The sequence below is a fragment of the Martes martes genome (assembly GCF_963455335.1).
Source record: "Martes martes genome assembly, chromosome: 18".
NCBI lineage: Eukaryota > Metazoa > Chordata > Mammalia > Carnivora > Mustelidae > Martes > Martes martes.
The window spans coordinates 40244638-40263203 of NC_137906.1; positions in this window are offsets into that span (position 1 = coordinate 40244638).

Here is an 18566-nt window from a genome sequence, read left to right on the forward strand (position 1 = left end):
CCTCGGGCACCGCGGAGCTGCGGAAACAGCCGCGGCCGCCGGGATGTCTTTGTCTTCCCTTATTAGAGACAAATGCGCCCCCCGCCCCCGCCCGCCCCCTCCCTCCGGCGAGGGCTGGGCCGCCCCTCCCCCACCGCCGGGGCGGGGGCCCCAGGGGCCCCCTCGCCGGCTCCGCTAAGTTGAAGCGGGTCCCGCCGCGCAGTGGGGCGCGCGTCCCCGCCGTGTCTCACCTCGCTCCGGCGGCCGGCGGCGTCCCCGCGGGCATCGCCCGGGCGGCGCGGTCACCGCGGACCCCGCACGGCGCTCGGCCGCGGCTGGAGCGCGCCGCCCCCGGCCCCGAGCCCCCGGCCCCGGCCCGCCGGCTTCGGCTCCCGCTCCGGCTGTCCCGGCGGCGACGGCGGCGGCCCCAGCGCGGAGGGGACCGCTGGGCGGACGAGCCGGGGGCGCGGGGCGCGGGGCCGGGGGGCGCGGGGCGGGGGCGCGGCGGGGCGGGGGCGCGGCGCGGCGAGCAAGCCCGGAGCGTGTCCGCGCGCGGCGCAGGAAACTTCGGAGTGAGCCGCGGAGGGCGGGGGCGGGGCCGGCGCGGGGGCGGGGCCGCAGGGGCGCCGAGAGGGAGGGGCCGCCCCCGCCCCGAGGCACGCGCGCGGCGACCCTCCCCCATCGCGGGGGGCGCCCGCCGGTTCCCAGGGTCCCGGGGGGGGCGGGGCGGAGCTAGACCCCACCGCGCCCCCACCCCCTCTCCGGGCGCGCGGGGCGCCATGGGGCGCGCGCGGAGCGGCTCGGCGGGGGGGCGGGGAGCGGCGCCAACGTGCTCCCCGCCCCCAGCTGCGGGGGCGGCCCGAGCCGCGGAGGCGGGCTCTCCCCTCCCCCTCGCCGCCGCCGCCGCCGCCGCCGCCGCCGCGCTCCGCCCCTACACCCCGGCGACGGGGGCCGGGGTCGCCGAGGGGGCGGGCCGGGCGGGCGTGGGCGTGGGCGGCCGCGGCCGCGACTGCGAGGCCGCGTGCCCCTCCCCCTCCGCGTGTGTGTTTTGGGTGTGACCGTGCCCGTGTGATGCGCTGCTGTGTCCGTGGGTGGGATTCTGGGCGCGCCTGCGTCCGCATCTCCCCCGGCACCAGCGCGCGCGCACACACACAAACGCGAGGCAGTTTCTGCGAACTTGTCCGCTGCCCACCCCTCCCGGGTGGAGACCCGCGAGGGCCTGGGAAAGGGGAAGGGGCCAGGCCGTCCGGCAAGCCTCCCCGCTCTCACACTGAGCACATGCAGGACAGGTCACTGGAGCGCCTGTGTTCCAGGGGTCCCTCCGCAGCGGAGTCCTCGCGGGGCCCAACCCCGCGCGCAGGGCCGGCGGTACCTCAGAGCCTGGACCAGACCAGGCGGCCCCCACCAGGCCCACAGAGAGCCCTGTCCGCCAGGTGTCAGCAGGGAGGGCGCCGGTGGCTCGTGACTCCTCCCCACCCCAGGGCCCCGCCTTGGTCGTGGTGGAGGCTCCTACTCCATCCCCCCACCCCCCACTCCCGCCGTGGACTGCCTCTGGGAGCACCTTCCCCACACCCAGGCAGCCCTGGAGGGGCGGCTCCCTCCCTCTTTCCAAGCCCATCCTCAGCGCCCAGAAAGCCCCTTCCTCTGGACAAAGAGCAGGCAGGTGGTCCCCACAAGCCCAGTCCAGGAGCCTTGGTTGGGCCTCACCAGCTGCTGGCATGGCATGGAGTGAGGGCCACCTGGCAAGGCTGCAGTTAGGTCCCTGCCAGCCTGAGCTTCCCCACCTGCAGGGCGGACGGCCAGGTGTAGCCCTGATGGGGAGGGGCTGTGTGGGGCAGGGGCCAGAGCAGGGGCAGAGGGGGAGGAAGGTCCCAGGAGTCAGCTGTGCCCTGGGAAGGCACTGGATGAAGGGACAGGAAGACATGGCCGGGGCAGCTCTGGTGTGGGTCTCGGGAGGTGCCCTGGACAGGCTGCTCTCCGCTCAGCAGGACCTTCTCTTGTATACGTGAACTTTTCAAGAAAAGGAAAACATTTACTCTATTTTAATGCTACTACTTAGCATTGGAGGGCCCCAGCCGGTAATTAAGGTCCTCAAACAGCAATTAGGGCCCTAGCTTGGGAGGAGAAGGCTCTGGGAGAGCCCAGGGCCTAGAGCTCAGCCCTACAGGGAGGCTTGCAAGGAGGGGACAGACACCAGAGCTGAAGCAGGTCCCTGATCTTCTACACACTCATTAAGTTTAGGGCGAAGCTCCAGGTTGGATTTAGTTGGAGGCTGTTACTGATTTGCTGGACAAAAATTAGTGGGGGGTCTGCAGTGTGCCAGGTCTGGGGTGGAACTGGGGTGCAGTGACAAGGACCAGTACAGGCCCTGTCCTTGTTCCCCGGAGCTTCATTCCAGGAAGGAGCAGCCAGTAACGCATCCTTGGATGCAGGACAAAAACATTTACAAACTGTGTTCAGTGCCATGGACAACCGAGAAAGGAAGCAGCAGACATATTGAGAACGAGAAAGCAGCCAGAAGAGGAGCAAAGGGTTATTCCCAGCAGTGAGAGCAGCCTGTGCAAAGGCCCTGTGGCAGACAGGAGAACGCCGACCCGGAGAGAGCCTGGGGTGCCTATGTGGTGGGCGGACTGTGAGGTGTGGTGCCGGGGATGGGAGGGCAGGACAGGGCTTCTGCAGGATCTCGTGGTACAGGGAGGAAGCTGTCTGTCATTCTAAAGGAGAGACTGTCACCCTCTTCTGTCACGCTCCATCCTCCAGCTGTCCGCAGAAGGGACAGGGCCATGGATTTTTTAAAGTAGACATTATTTTTTAAAGACAACATCTATAACCTGACAAAGCCTATGGCCTTCAGAAACCCCTGGCGCATTTACCACCGGTGGTGCTGTAAAGACCCCCAGAGGGGCATTTTCCATCCCCAACTACCTTCCCCTTCACTTGCCCAAGTTGAGGACCTGCCGGAATGGTCCTCCCAGGTTCCGTGTCCCCTGGCCTGGTGCTCGCCGACTCTGCGTCCACGGCGTCCAGTGGGGCTGAGCCGCCCAGCCACGGGCTTGCGCTGGGCCCTCATCGGGCGCACGGGAACGCAGCGGAGGCCCACTGGAGGGTTCTGCCCCACGTGGGGACGGTCTCGCCCCAGAGGGAAAATGAAAAGCAGATCATACGTTGATAGGAGAAAATGACATTAAAAGCAATGAAACAGTGATACGTCCACATCGCTAGAAAGGAATGTTCAAGCAAGATGAAGCATTGGACAATTTGGAAATTGGCATTAAAATTGTTTAATTAAACTGTACAGAGTGTTCAGATGTATTGTCTTTTAAATCCTCCAGGCCTCTGGAAAATTTGGTTCTGCTTTTTGCTATTTACTCTTTTTTTTTAAGGGCAAAGCTTTCCCTTGACAAAGATCTGGTGTGTGCGTGTTGTGGGGGGGGGCGGGGGGCAAGTGGCGCGTTTGTTCAGGCAGCAGAAGGGAGAGACAAGACCCCGCTCCCAGAAAAGGGACTCAGACCCCGGAGGTGTGCGGCTGTGGAACGTCCCAGCTGCCTTGGGGGTCCCTCTGCCTTGGCAGGCCTGGCTGTCTGGACCTGGGGCCCCCTGCTCAGCTCAGGGGCCTGGAGGGCACCTCCGTCACACACACACACCCCACCCCCAGCCACAGTGCTGTCCCTCCTGGGCACACCTGTTCCCTTCAGGGCACTCTTGTCTACCTGTGGGCGGGCTGGAGCCCCCGAGGCCGTTCTCCCCGTGTCCAGACCTTCAGCTGCCCCCTCTGATCGTCCCCTTGCCCCCATGGGCCCTCTTCCCTCCTGAAGCCCCCAGGGGTCCCGGGTTCTGGATCAAGCCTCCTTGAGCCAGCAGGACCCACCTCTGGGCACGGTCCTCCACCGTCGCTTCAGGCCACAGACCCACCAGCCTTGGCCCCGCAGCGCCCGCCGCTGGGATGGCCCTGCTTGACATGTGTAGCCAGCTATCTGCCCGCCAGGCCCCTCTCGGGGCTCTCCGAAGCCAGCCCTACAGCCCTCCCTTCGCTGTGTGCTGGTCCCTGTCTGCTTTCTGGCCAGACTGTGGCTTCCCGTGATGCTCGGCCCGTGCCCGCCCCAGTTGGGGAGGGGGTGCGGGGGGGACAGGGAAGGCCTAGCCCAAAGGAGATTGTTAAGAGCAGGGACCTGAGCCAAAGCCGGGACAGGTGAGCCCGGGGTCACCCAGCGGGTCAGTGTGCCGGACTGTGGTCCTCACGGCGCCGTTGGCAGCGGGGAGCCTGAGCCCTCTGGGGTGCCGAGGCCTGGCCAGCAGGTTGTCAGCCCGTCGTGGCCTCCTGCATCCCCTTCAAGCCCACCTCAACAGGACACTGCCACCGACAAGCAGGGCCCAGCCCTATGCTGCCTGGAAGCCAGGCCTAGAGGGACCCCTCCCTCAGTGTGAGGAAAGCTGGGCCAGGCTCCACAGAGAGTGGATTTTGGGGCAGGCGGCCCAGACCCCTGGCCAGTTGTCTCAGTCCTACACCTGCCTGGTGTCCCCCCAGCTCAGGGGCCGCCCACGATTGCCATGTGCCCAGCCTAAACAGCAGTGCTGGACACGGGTGCCCCTTCCGTCCCGTTCCCAGTCTCCAGGACAAAGCAACAGCTAAAGGAGGGGCTTCTGTAAGTTCACACTCTAACGGGGCTGGACCCCTCAGGAGGGGGCCCCCATGGCTCTGAGCGTGTCCCTGGCCCCGGCCTCGCCCTCTCCCAGACGAGCAGCTCTCCTCTGCTGCCCCTGCCCCAGCCTGGTCCCGACTCCTCTGCCCGCTGGGTCCCTGCAGGGCAGGACTGGGTCGGGGACGAGCAGGGGACGTGCCCGGGACCTCACACCCCCAGCTGCAGAAGTCACACATCCACTCCGCTCCCAGAGGCGTCAGGGTGCGGCCCGTCAGATGCAGCAGTTAAAAATACAGGTTGGCCCTGCTGACTTCTGTTCTGTTTTGCGAGAGACAGGGTGGTGGGGGCAGTGGGAGAGGGAGAGAAAGAGAACCCTAAGCAGGCTCCGTGCCCAGCCCGGGGCCCGACGTGGGGCTCGGTCCCACAACCCCGAGATCATGACCTGAACCGGAATCCAGAGCCGGATGCTTAACGGACCGAGCCACCCAGGCGTCCCTCTGAGTTAACTTTGAATCGCAGACAAACAATGATTAATTTTTAGTACAAATATATCCCGTGTAATGTTTGGGAGCTACTTATACTAAAAAACGTGTTTGTAGTTGAGACTCTGATTTAACCGGGTGGTGTGTCTTTTCCCCAGTGACCTTCCTCCTGGCAGCAGGAGGGGAGGCGTGGCGGGGAAGGAGGAGGGGTCCGGGCCCCACCGAAGCTGGGTGCACTCTGCAGGGGCCTGGGGTGCCCTCCCCCAGAGTCAGAGCAACCTGAAAGAGCAGACGCTCGGGGAGGGGGAGGGGAGGCCCCCTGAGTGTGTGTCCTGCGTGGCCAGTCGGCCTCTGTCCCCCCGCTCACCCGCCATGGGCTCAGACGCTTCCGTCCCAGCCCCAGGCTCGCCAGCTCGGGTCCCCTCAGGTCACAGTGTGGGGGTGGTGGAGGTCGTGGGGTGTGGCTTCGGCAGGGCCCCTTTGAGCCCCCAGACTCCAACGGCAGGTCACTCGGAAGGGGAAGCAGCGTCTAGACCCTCACTTTGGGCTGCACAGCTCCGCAGGGCTACAGATGCTGGGGCAGGGGTGGGCGCAGGTGGGACCTACGGCAGGTGCTAAGGCACGTGGGCAGCCTGCCCAGCCGAGGGCCCTGTGCTGGGAGGGGGATCCGGCCACCCTGGCTGACGGCCGGAGGGGCTCGGGGCTCCCGGCCTTTCAGACGTGGTCTGGGGTCTTAGCTCTTGGGCAGCAGCGAGTCCGGTAGAGCATTGACATGAGGCGATCCAGTCGGTATCAATACTGGGTGCGGAACCATCCTGTTCGATCACCGCTGGGTTGGAAACAGCATTTTCTGGGGGCACCTAGACCTCCCGCTGTCCCCGCAGGGCACTCATCCTGTTCTGTACCCCTCCTGCTCACTGCCACCACCGTAACAGACGGAGCGCAGGGAGGGTGGAGAGGGCAGCGAGCACAGCCCGAGTGTGGCCCACGCCCGTGGGAGTCCTGCCCTGCCTGGGACGTGCTGCGGAAGGGGACACAGGCCAGCGTGGGGCCCTGGCCCACGAAGGGGCTCCCGATGTTCCGGAGCCCTGACCAGGTCCCTGGGGCCCCCTGTGCCGGGGGTGGGGGGAGGCTCAGGCCTCTCGCAACTCTGGAAATCCCGTGGGGGCCGAAGGGCTGCTGGGAGGAGGCCCCTACCATGTTCTCCGGTTCCCCAAGCTGGAAACAACCCAACTGTCCCGTGCACACACGGACCAACGGAATGTAGGCCACCCCCATGAGGGAACACTACCGAGGCATGAACAGGGAGTGGGCCAGCCGCGCGGCCTGGAGCATGGCCCTCGAGGCCATGGTGATGCTCAGGGACAGAAGCAGACACAGAAGGCCACAGAAAGTGTCGGGAACAGGGGCAGCCACGGAGGTGGAACGTGGATAGGTTGCCGTGGGCTGGAGGGAGGGCAGTGAGGTGGGTGTCCTTTCGGGGTGACAGAAACGTTCTAAAAATGGGCCTGGGTGACGGTCGCACCTCCTCGCGACTTTGCTGGGAACCACCTGCACACTCTGAATTCCACACGGGGCCGTGTGTGGCGTGTGAATCACAGCTCCACGAGGCCGTGAACGGAGCCACGAAGGAGAAGGCCACGCTGCCACGGTGGTGCCCACACGGAAGGCTGTTCTCAGCAGCCGGGAGCCCGAGCTGGTGCTGGTGCAGGTGGCCCTGGTGGGAGCTGGGCAGGCCTCGAGGGGGCTGTGCCTGGGCGGAGGCGGCCTCCCCGCGCTCGCCAGTCCCTTCGGATCCTCGGGGGCTCTCAGGCGCCTGCAGCAGCATCTGGTCTGGGGCGGGACAGGGCAGGAGGCGGGCTCGTGCGACGTTAGCCGTCTCGTCTCTCCCGAAGGAGTCAGGGCAGCCTCCTGGGGTTTTGGGTGGGACCTCCTCTGAGAGGGGGGCTCAGCCTCGAGTCTGGGGTTGGAGAGCAGCGGGGCTGGGTGGGGTGCCCCCAGCAAGATCACACCCGGGGGAGGGAGGGGGAGGGCTGACCTGGGGGGAGGAAGTGGGGGGGTGCTGGCTAGGGTGCTTCCAGGACTTTGATGGGGCCGTGGGAAAGTGGGAGGCCGGCGGCAGATGTCAGGCGCTCATCCCCGCCCTGCTTCCTCCACTGACCCCCAGCCCCGGGCCCCCAGCCCCGGCCCCCCAAGCCTTCTGCCTGCAGGGAGGCCTGGCCTGGCGGACTCCCTCACAGTGCTCCCTCCAAACTTCAGGGCCCCAGCTTCCTCTGCCTGGCAGGCTCCCTTGTGCGCCGACGCTCCCCGAGACCCCAGGAGACGCAAGTCACACCCACTGGGGATTGAGAACCCTGAAACGTGGTCCACGTGCTGGCCTCTTGCCCAAATTCTGCGCCTCTCCGACCCCCGTGGGCCAAGGGCAGGAGCTCACAGCCCAGGCAGGAGGACACCCCCAGACCAATGTGCTACCCCGCGACTTCTGAAGGACGAGCCAGCCAGCGCCTGCAGGCCCCCACCTGACACCGGTCCTCCTAGCCCGGGAGGGAGGGGGCCGGCCCCTGCTGGGAGGCCAGGCTGCCTCTGATTCCTGCCTCCTCCTATGTATTCGACCCACGGCCCCAGGGCGGGCGTCTGTTTGACCTTTACTGTTAAATGGATATTTGGATAGCCGCTCTGGACAGACATCCTGCTCTGCTGTGGGGCGGTGGGGAACCCCCCCCCGCATGGTCAGGGGATCCCCCCCTGCAGGTGGGGGGAGCCCACGAACCCCTGCCACCACACCGCAGGCCGGCAGAGGCCTGGGCTCTGAAGGCATTTCCATAATTTAGTGTTAAACAGTCTTTTGTTTATTGTCCTGATGCTTGCACTTAATACTGGCTCCCCGGTGCCTGCTTTCTCCTGCTGGCCTGGACACCCGGCCTGCCAGCCCACCCAGCTCTGGGGACGCCTGCCTCCTGCGGAAGGAATTTCCGATTGCCTGGGGTCTGCCTCCAAGCACTACCCTGTGACAAGCAGCCGCTTGGCCCGGGGGTCCTGGAAGGAGCAGATGCAGGACGCGGCCCGCCTGGTCCTCAAGAAACCTGGGTCCTTGAAGCCAAAGCTGGTCTGTGGGCAGCCAGGGCCCTGCAGCCTAAAGTGGCCACACGCAGTGGGGACGCCCCGAAGACTAGCCGAGTGGTGTGGAGATGAAAGGTGGGGATGGAGACCGGCCGGGGAGGTCTCACGGCAGGTGCGGCAGGCAGCCGGGGGAGTGTTGGACCAGTGCCTCGGTGATCCTGGTTCCGACACGGGCCCTGCATTCTCTGAGGCACATGGCGGAGGTGGGGTGGGGTCCCTCCTGTCGGCCGGAGGCCCTGAGCTGGCCCCACGGGTCCCTTCTGTAACTCCCCCTCTCCCTCGGCCCAGGCTGCAGAGGGCAAGGCAACAATGGAGGCCTTTTGCATTCCCGTCTATTATTAGTGAATCACCTTCTCACTGTAGTCAGAGAAGGTGTTCCCGGTGGCGGCCCGGGGGCGGGGGTGGGGGCTCCTGGTTGCACCAGCCCACGGCCACCAAGCTGGCGGCGGGTCAGGCCGGATGGTCCCTGACCATGGCAGAGCCCCCAGCCCACTGTCCCAGGGAGAGTGACAGGTGTCTCGTCCTCCCCGGGAGGGTAGGGCTCACGGGGCATGTGGGAGCCCCGTAGCCTGGCCTCCCTGAGGAGCCGTGCCCCTGAGGTCTGGCCGCTTGCTGGTGGCCTTGGATTAAGTCCTTCCCACTCCGCCCCCCCCACCCCCCACCCCCCCACCGTGGCAGCCATGCGCATGTTGTATGAGTTAGCTTCTCAAGTGCTTTCCCCACGGTGAGTGCGACGGCAGAGAGTTTAGGGGGCGCTGGTGGGCAGTGACGCAGAGCTGGGCCTGGGTCTGCGTGTCTGAGCTGCCCCAGCTCCCAGGGGAGACCCACCTTAGCTCAGAGGCAGACCCAGGCTGAATCGGGCCTCCCAGGAACCCTTCCGGGGAACAAGGACAGCAAGCATGCGCCAGGCCACACATGGCGTCCAGCTAGAGAAACAGGGGTCCTGGGAGACCTCGCGAAGTCAAGTGGGGGGGTCCCTGGCACCTGAGCTGTCTACGGCCTGGGTCTCGGCAGGGAGAAGTCCCTGCACCTGGGCTTGTAGCTGTGAGCTCCATCCGGGCTGAGTTTGAGGCTGGTACCAGGAGCTCAACCCCTCAGGGTCCCCCCTTTGGTCCAAAGTGGTTCCCCTGTGCAAGCTAGACCCTCAGGGAGCTGGCAGTGCCTTCAGGACAGGCCCCCCGGACGCAGGAGGCCCCAGGACCGTCTAGAAGGGCCAGCGTGGGGGCCCAGGGGCACGTCCCCTCCAGGAGCCTCGTCCAGCTCCTGCCCCCTCCCCCGGCCAGAGAGCAGCTGCGGGAGACACTGGTTTCTGCTCAGAAGATGCCGACACTTTCATTTTCCTGGATTTATGGCCTCTTCCGTGGTTTCATTACTGAGATAAGGACGGAGCCCATCCCTGCCAGGCTCCACGGGGGACACGCAGCCAGCCATCCAGATAAAACACCGACACGGCCGACTCCCGAGCAGCACGGCGAGGCCTCGGGTCAGCAGAGCGAGAGCAGGCGGCCCTCCTGGGGGGCTGGGGGCCAGGACAGCCAGGAACCCCCTCAGCCTGATCAGGGTGTGTAGGAAGACCGCGCGGCAAGCGTCCCCCTCGACGGTAAGAGACAGACGCTTCTCCCCTCAGATCAGGAACAAGCCAAGGACGCCTGCTCGGGCCGGCCGCTCCACACGGCCCCACTAGAACGAAGGCAGCGGCTCCTGAGGGCTCCAGGCAACATGGGAAAGTATATGCCAGCAGCGACGATCGCAAAATAAAATTTGGAAAACTCCCATTTACAATGTCATCCAAAAATAGCAGACGTGAGCCGCCTGGGGGCCTCGTCGTCCGGCGTCCGACTCTTGTCGGGGCTCCGGTCCTGATCTCAGGATCGTGAGATCGAGCCCCACGCGGGGCTGTGCGCTCCGCGGGAAGTCTGCCCGAGCTTCCCTCTCCCTCCCGCGGCTCCCCCCACCCCCGCTCCTGCTTTCTCGCAAATAAATCAATGAAGTCTTAAAACACGTAAAAATCAATTGGACAAAAGATGTGCCAGACCTCAGGAATGAACCGGAGAGCCGGAGTCCCGGAGGGAGGTCGGAGACACACCGGGCGTGCGGGTCGGGGCTGCTCCCCACGTGGCTCTGTGAGATTCGGGGGAATCCCAAACCAAGCCCCGAAAGGCTACTCGTAGAAGGTAACCAGCCGGATTGAAGACACGTATGGAGATGCCAAGGGTGCAGAAGAGCCAACGTCGCGTCTTGAAAACAAAGCTGGAGGACACGCTGGCTTCTACGGAAGGTTACGCCGCGGGTTGGTGACCACGAGTGGGGGAGGGGCAAGCCCAGGGCGGCAGGTCAGCCGTGCGCGCGTCTCAAGGGCACACAGGGCCCTGTGGGCTCCGCCGCGTTTTGACCAAAGGGCTAGAGTACCTCAGTGGGAGGAACAGAGGCGTCTGCGGCCGGGGTTTTGGGAAAAGTGGGCGAACCCTGGAGGAAAACGACCTCGACCCCACCTTCCGCCGCACACACATCAGCGAGACGCGGCATGGATCCAAGCGGTGACGCTTCCGCGAGAAGGGATGGGAGGATGTCGCGGGGCTCTGAGGGAGACAGATATTTCCTAAGGACGACACAGAAGGCGTCAAAGAGAAAGAGTGGTGCGCTGGGCTTCATGGGGCGGACGCCTTCCGCTCACCCGAGGGTGCTGTTACGTAACGGCGACAGGAGACCCGGTAGGCAAGGGGCTTGTGTCCAGGGCACAAAGAGCCAACCGAAACGCACAATGCCAGCAACCCCATCTGAGGGCGATCCGAACATCAGAACATCGAACAAAGGCGTGTGGCGGGCACATCAGCGCAGGAAGGGACGCCCGCCGTCATTAGTCCTCCAGGACTCACACAAACCCCCCACCACTGGGGGGGCTCCAAGCCCCGACCGGACGTGGGTGGTGGGCAAGGGTCCCCAGGGAGGCTCACGCCATCTGGGAAAGTCAAGAGTAGGGTCTCCACCAGAACGGGCCTGCCCAGCCCCTCCCTGCGCAGAGGCCCCTTAGCGCCCCCCAAGGCAGCCGAGCCCTGCGTGCCCAGCCCGGCAGACTGACCCGGCCTCCAGCGGCAGGACCTTCTTCAGCCTGAAACTAGATGAACGGGACCTCCCGGCACAGGACCGGGCCGTGCAGGCTGGGGCTGAGCAGCCGGGGGTCTGACCCCTGTCCATGGAGAGAGAGCAGGGAGCCCAGGCCTGTGTTCCTGCTCCCATCTGACCCCGGGGCCACACCACCGGGGGCCAGCGCTGACCTCTGGGAACCTTGGTTTCTCCTGTGCAAGGGGGGGTACCAGCCACTCCCCACCGACCCCTGCAGGGCCGCTCTGTCGCAGGATCTCCAGCCAGTGCCGCTCAAGGCACTTGGCGAAAGACCCAGACTAGCACTAGGTCCTAGCGTCCCCGAGGCGGTGTGGGTGTGCGAGGTAAGTGTGTCGGGGCGTCTGCAATCTGGCACGGGCGGGGTGGGGGAGGGGCTGCATAAATCGGCAGAAACCCATTCTCCCAGCTCTGGAGGCTGGAAATGCGGGATCGAGGTGGTGCGGGAGGGCAGCTGTCCCTTGGACGCCTCTCGGGGAGGATGCTTCCTCCTCTCGCGGGCTCTGGTGTGCGGCTCCCGCGTCCCCCACCCTGTGGCCACATCTCTGCCCACGGCCTCCTTCTGGTGCGTCTGTGCGTCCCCCTTCTCTTCTCCTGCGAGGACGCCGTTGTTGGGTTGAGGGCCCGCCGGGCAAACCCAGGACGATTGCATCACACGATCGTTAACGTAATTACGGCTCAACCCTTTCCCAGATGAGGTCCCAGTCACAGGTCGCGGCTGTTTCTGGGGGGGCGACGGTCTGGCCCATCTCGCAGCTGCAGGATTCTTCCCGGGGGGCCCTGCCCAGGGAGGGTCCATGGCCCGGCCGTGGAGCATCACCCCGGCCTCTCTGCCCACACACCTGTGCACACCCAGCGCCTCGGAGAGCCGGGTGTGCGGCCAGGGGGGCAGGCGGGCTGGGGAATGCCTGCCGCTGACGCCGATGGGCGGACTTTCACTGCAACTTCCTCGCGGCTTTATCGAGTGGCCGCCTGGCCGGCCAGGGACCCCCTCGCGTTGCCAGGACTGGCGCCTTCCGTCTCTTACTTTGGAATGTATCATGTTTAATGTCCCGTCGGGTGGAGAACGTGTGCTCTGAGTCCCCGGAGTCCCGGTCTCTGGGGGCGTCTAGATGCGGCCGAGGGCCCCAGACCAGGGCTGCGGGAGCCCTCGGGGAGCCCGCGGCACCTGAAAGTCCCAACCAGGGACGTCTGGGAATGCTGGCCGAGGGAGTAAGGGAAGGAGAGGGCGACGATCCCTGCTCCACGAGGAGCTCTGGACGGGGAGGCGGCGTGGTCGGACACAGAAGGACCGAGGGCCACTGGGCAGTCTGTGAAGCGTGCGGACCCTGGACTCAGGGACACAGCAAACCCCAAACACCCGCTTGAGTCCGTTCCCCTTGGCTCGGCCTCTGGACCCCCACAAAGAGAGGCCACGGGGACAGGTAGAGCAAGCAGGTGGTTTTGAGGGACGGCAGGTGACAGATCGCAGACGCCTCACCAGCGGGGAGAGGCCAGAGACCAGGGTAGTGTCCCCGGCGGGCGCCGGGCAGACAGGAAGCTACTCAGACAAGCCAGGCCGGGAGGGGGATGCGCGGGACGGAGCAGAAGAATAAAAATGCTATTCGGGACACAAAAGAAGATCTAAGTACTCGGAGAGCTCTGATCCTCACGCCCGGGAAGACTCGAGGCCGCGGCGAGGGAAACTCTGCTAAGTTAACTCCACGAACTCAACACCGTTTCCATCAGAGCCCAACAGATGTCCCGGGAGCCTTGACGCGCGGACCCTACCGTGTGTCCGGCTGGACGGGGAACCTTGTTCCCAGGAAGGACGGTAGGGAGGGCTCCTCACCCCATGTCGGGGTTTCCCGTCATACCGCTGTCGTTAGAGCACCTGGGGAGATGGAGGCTAGACGGACGGCGAGCCCGGGGGCCCCGCACGGACCGCCCCGCGCGGGAGGCACCCGGGTCAGCAGGTGTCTGGCTGGAGCCGCGGTGTGATGGCCCGTGCGGACCCGGGGGACACGGCCCAGAATTCGGCGAGCCGGCTGTCCAACCCGGCGGCTGCGGAGAAGCAAGTGCTCGAGGGCAAGCCGCTGCTCGCGGAGCGTCCGTCGTTCGTGTGAGGGCAAGGCACGGAGGGCCACTTGCGGGAGTGAACGACAGACAGCACACCTGGGGGGAGTGGAGCTCCCGCTCCGCGGCCGCAGGTCGGCTCTGGGTACGGGAGCGGGGCTTACAACCAAGAGTGACCCACATTTATGAGTATCTGCGGACCGCGGCCCCACACTGTGTGTCCGGGTACCGTGTGCGGTCGCCTGCTGCGTGTGTGTCAGCGCAGACGGCTGTGAGTGGCCCGGTGACCCTCCCTCAGAGACGCCGACGTGTGGGGAATCCACGGCGGGGGGACACCACCTGTGTGCGTGGACCGACACCACGAGCCGCGTTCATCTCCGGGGAGGGTCCGGGGCGCCCGTGGCTCATCTCCATGCCTCTCGGCGAGCTCGAACTGTCCCATCATTTCAAACTGGCGTCCAACAGGGGTGCCCCCTCCCGATGGGACGCCTCTTCCCCCACCCGGCGGGAATGTGTCCCGTGCTGCCGGCTGGGGCCAGGAACGCGGGAAGGCCGTGGGGGCCCGGGGGTCCCGCATGCCCGAGGGAGGACGGAGGCTTGCTTCATGTGCAGAGAAGGGATCTCTGTGTCCCTGGCTGTCAGCTTCCCCGGGACTCAGGCCCAGTGGACTCCCGCCCGGCCTCCTGCCCAGCACCCCAGCCGTAAGGGCGGCCCCCCGCTGACGCTCCCGGCTACTCATCAGCTCAGGCAGCCCAGAATCGATCCAATTGTAATTGGGTCTTGGAAGAGGGTTAATATTTAACTGGATTAAATATTTAAACAGAGCGAGGAGACAGGGCGCGGGGCAGCCCCGGGAGACGCTGGCAGCAGACAGGGTCTGCAGGTGCGGGGGAGGTCTCGGGGAGCAAGAGCCTCAGACACCCAGGCCCGCCGCCCAGATATCAAGGTGGACTGGGGGGCGGGGGTGTTCCTACTCTCTGCCGGCTGGGAGCACCAAGGACTCTCCAGCCCCTCCAGCGGGCCCTATTTATTGAGCACCAACTGTATGCCAAGCCAAACTGGGGGGATAATAACACCTTGCAAGGGCCCCTGGAAGGCTGGGAGCGGCTGCCTCCTTCAAGAAGTCTGCCTGGCCTGGGCCGGCTCCCCATGCCGCACACGGTTGCCCTCCCGCCCCTCCCCTGCACCCTTGTCCTCTGTGAGGCTGTGCATTCGGCTGAGCCAGGCTCCGGACCTACTCGGCCTGTGTGGTCCCAGCTGGGGAGGTTGCCTGGGGGTGGGCGCTCGAGGGATGGCCTCAGGGCGCTCGGTGCGGACATGGGTGTGGGTTCCCCGGGGCGGCCAGGTCTGGAGGCCAGGATCCCAGGGCTGCCCGCTCTCCAGAGGCCCTGGGGAGGGTCCCTCCTGCCTGGTCCAGATTCTGGTGTGTGCTCTTGGCTTGCGGCCTCATCTGTCAACCTCGGCCTCCACGTGGCTGCCTCCCGGTGGCCGTGCGGCCGGATCCCCTCTTCCTAGAAGGACGCAGGTGCCTGGGTTAGAGCCCAGCCCAATGACCTCATGTTAACTCCATTGCCTGCAAAGACCCTACTTCCAAATAAGGTCCCATTCACAGGCCCTGGGGTTTCAGACTCGGACTTATCTGCTGGGGGGACACAATTCACTCCATTGCCAGGGGTCACCTCCCCGAGTGCTTGGAGAGGGGGGCAGCAGGCAGCCCCAGCCCTCAAGAGCCCGTGGAGGCCCCTCTCTCCGTGTGGCTGGGTAAGCTGGGCTGAGCCTGTGGCCACCGGCCCCGAGTCCGAGGCGAAGGGTGACGCGGACACAGGGGGTAGGCAGGGTGTGGGCACCGTGCTGGGGTGCAGAGACCTCCTGGGGTGGTTAAAGACGTCAGCCTGCAGCCCCCCACCTGTCCCTGGCGGCTCAGAGCGGCAGTCCTCCTTGCCGACCCTCACCGTTCTTCCTTCCAAACTTCTGAGCGTGTGGTCCTGCCCCCTCCCAACACCAAAAGCTCTGGGAAGCAGGAGGGGTGTTCTAGAACGCATGGGTGGTGGCACCACACCCCTCAGGCTCCCTGCGAGGGTGTCCTGAGCTGACCTCTGGGAGGGACTGGACGGCCAGGCAGGGGGAGGTGCAGCCCCTGGGCCCCCTGTGGCCCACACGTGGTTGCCCATTTCCAGGGCCCACGCCCCTGCAGCGCTCTCGGCAAAGCCTCTCGACTCACCGGGCCTCCGTCAACTCCAGGCAGACGAGCGAGGCCCCACAGCCGAGGGCCCGGGATCTCAGGCCCTCCTCTGTGGCCGGAGGTCAGTGGGCAGCTGGGCGGCCACCCCATGCCAGGCAGGGCGTGAGGAGGCAGGAGCCCCTGGGGTCCCGCGTCCCTGTCCCCCAGCTGCCCAGCGGCAGGGCGCCCGGGACCAGCTGACGGTCTCCCGCACACAGCACCCCACGTGGCCGGGCTGAGCCGGGTCTGTGTAATGTCAGCTCTGTGCGGGAGGAAGTGAGCAGGGCGGCCGGGCCCTCGTGATGTCTTGCAGACCCCAGGAACCCGGAGAGACAGAGCCCACACCCCAGCCCAGGATGACGGCGCGATTCCGGGTGGACTCAGGGCTTCCTGAGTCCATCCAAGTCTGGGGCTGGACCGGAGGGCATGGCCGGGGCTGAAGGACAAAACAGAGCGTGCGGGGAGAGGCTGAGACGGAGCCTGAATCCTGGGGGGAGGTGCACCGAGCCTCGGTTTTCTGGACTGCCGGGCAAGCCTGAGGTTGACCTTGCTGTGGGCCGTAGACACACGAGCCAAGTGCACAGGCCGGTGCTCTGACCAGCCTCTTTGGTCTTCTTGCTGGAGGGGTGGATGCACAGACAGGGGGCAGGAGGAGGGAGGCCTGGCCGCTGGGGGTCTGCAGTGGTGCCCTCCTCCGCCCCGGAGGCTGGGGAGGCTGCTGAGCCCGAGGAAGCCGTGGCTGTGACCCAGATTCCTCGATGATGCCGGTCTCAGAGCAGGAGTCTCCTGCTCACTTCCCCGCCGCTGCCAGGGCTCCTCTGCCCCCCGGGGGCCAGGCCTTTCACGGAGTCTCTGCCCTCATTCTGGGCTCTGACCGGCTCTGCAGGCCCCCAGCCCTGGGGTCTCGCCTGGGGCTCCTCGGAGGCTAAAGGGAGGGGGGCAGGCAGGGGGAGGCTGGAGTCGGATGGGCCCCCGTGTGCCCCAGGCTGGGTGTGTGGGAGGAAGGAGGCCAGGACAAGGCAGTCCCAGGGGTGGGCTCGTGGCCTAGGCCCCCTCCGCTGCTGAGGCCTCCCGTCCTGTCCTGGAGTGAGCGGGGTGTGCCACAGTCTGGCCAGGCCTAGGGCTGGGTCCTCTCCCAGCAGGACCCCACCCAGCCAGTGACCAAGAAGCACCAAGGCCAAGGCAGCCTTGGGCTCCATGGCCAGCCAGCAGACCCGCTGAGGGAAACTGAGGCACAGCCCGGTAGAGCCAACACGGTGGGCAGGGTGGGTAGGATTGTGGCCCAAGCAGCCGCTCATGGGCATGAACCACCACTCTCCCCCACCGTACCCCACCCTGGGGGGAATGGCCTGGCTATTTGCTCTGTCTGGTCTGCTGGGCCTGTGGGGGCCTCGCAGACAGTTCTGGATGGATGGATGGATGTCTGGCGGGACCATCTGGATGGATGGATGTCTGGCAGGACCATCGGGCTGGGTTAAAACCCAAACCCAAGGGCTCCCCTTGGGGACCCTGGTGCGTGTAGTGTCCCCCTAGTGGGGCAGCTGCTTCTAGGGCTGGGGGGGTCAGATGGGAAAGGCTTGGGGGGTGCTCAGGATCTGGGGGGTGTTTCGAGGGGGGCCCTCTGCTCTCACGGTGGGGCTGGCCTCCACAGTTCTACTTAGAGGACGGACACGGGTCTGAGGGCAAAGGAAACAAGACTGCGTCCAGAGGGTGTTGTTGGGGCGTTCTTGCTTTCCGTCCGCAGGCCTCCTCCTTGCAGGGAGGGGACGCACCACTTGGCCGTGGCCCAGTGGCCGCCAGAGTCCCTGACCATCCAGCCCCGGACCAGCTCTGCCCCCGTGCCCCAGGTCTGACAGACCAGCGGCAGCGCCCTGCTCCCAGCCATCGGTCCTCCGGGCATGGTGGAGAGGGTCTCAGTCTGGAAGGACCAGCACGAGAGCTTCTAAAGCACAGGGTGCAGGAAGGACCCCTCCCGCCCGGGCTCGGGCAAGGGCTGCAGGTCCCTTGGAGCTGGGCTCCTGCTTAGAACACGGCAAACCCTGCTTGGCTCTGGCCCCATTTCCCGGCTCTGGCCCTGGATCGATGCTGAGGTCCCCAGAGCGTGGGGGGAGGGAGTGTTGCCAGGTGTGGCCAAGGGCGAGGGTGGGGACGGCTGGCCGGTGGCCCTTCCCCTCACCCTCACCATGGTCCAGCCTGTCCCCGGGCATGTTTCAGGGGCTGACCTGGTGGGGCAAAGGCGTTGGTGGCGAGGGCCCTTCCCGGGAGGAGTTGATCCCCCGTGCCCTCCTCAACTCTAGGCCTGTCCCAAGTCCCTTCCGCCCCCCAGGTCCGTCTTCCCCGAGGTCTGCCCGGTGCTGGGTTGGGGCCGCGGGCTAGTGGGGACTGGTGGCCAGCCCGGTGGGTGCTAGGACACGGTGGGTGTGTTGGCCGGGCCTTGGCCCCTGTGGTCCCTATGGTCCCTGTGGTGAGAGGGGGAAGGCTTTTGGGGTGGGGAGCATGTTGGGGGTCAAAGGTCATTGGGAGTGCCCTGGAGAAGGAGCCACCCCCCCAACACAGACCTCAAGGGGAGAGGTCAGGGGCCACTGGGGCTGCAGGAGGGCCCTAGAAGCGGTCCCAGCCAGGAAGCCTTCCTGGCCCCAGAGCCACAGCCTCCCCTGTGCCCCCAGAAGGACCTCAGGTTACCTGCCTGCCCCCTGCCGTCTGGGTCTGTGCCCCGAGGAGCCAGGGATGTGGGCATGGACGCAGGGAGGCCTGGAGGGGTGAGGGCCGGCACTGAGGCAGAGCGCGAGGCTCGGCCCAGGGCCCCGGAGCAGCCCGCCAGCGGGAAAGCAGGATCCCTCCCGGCTCCCTTGCGTGGGGACCCCTGGCAATGCCAGGAACGCCCCGTCTGGCTGTATCTGTCAGGTGGGCAACCCTGGGAGCCTCCTGTTCTGGGACCCACACTGCCCA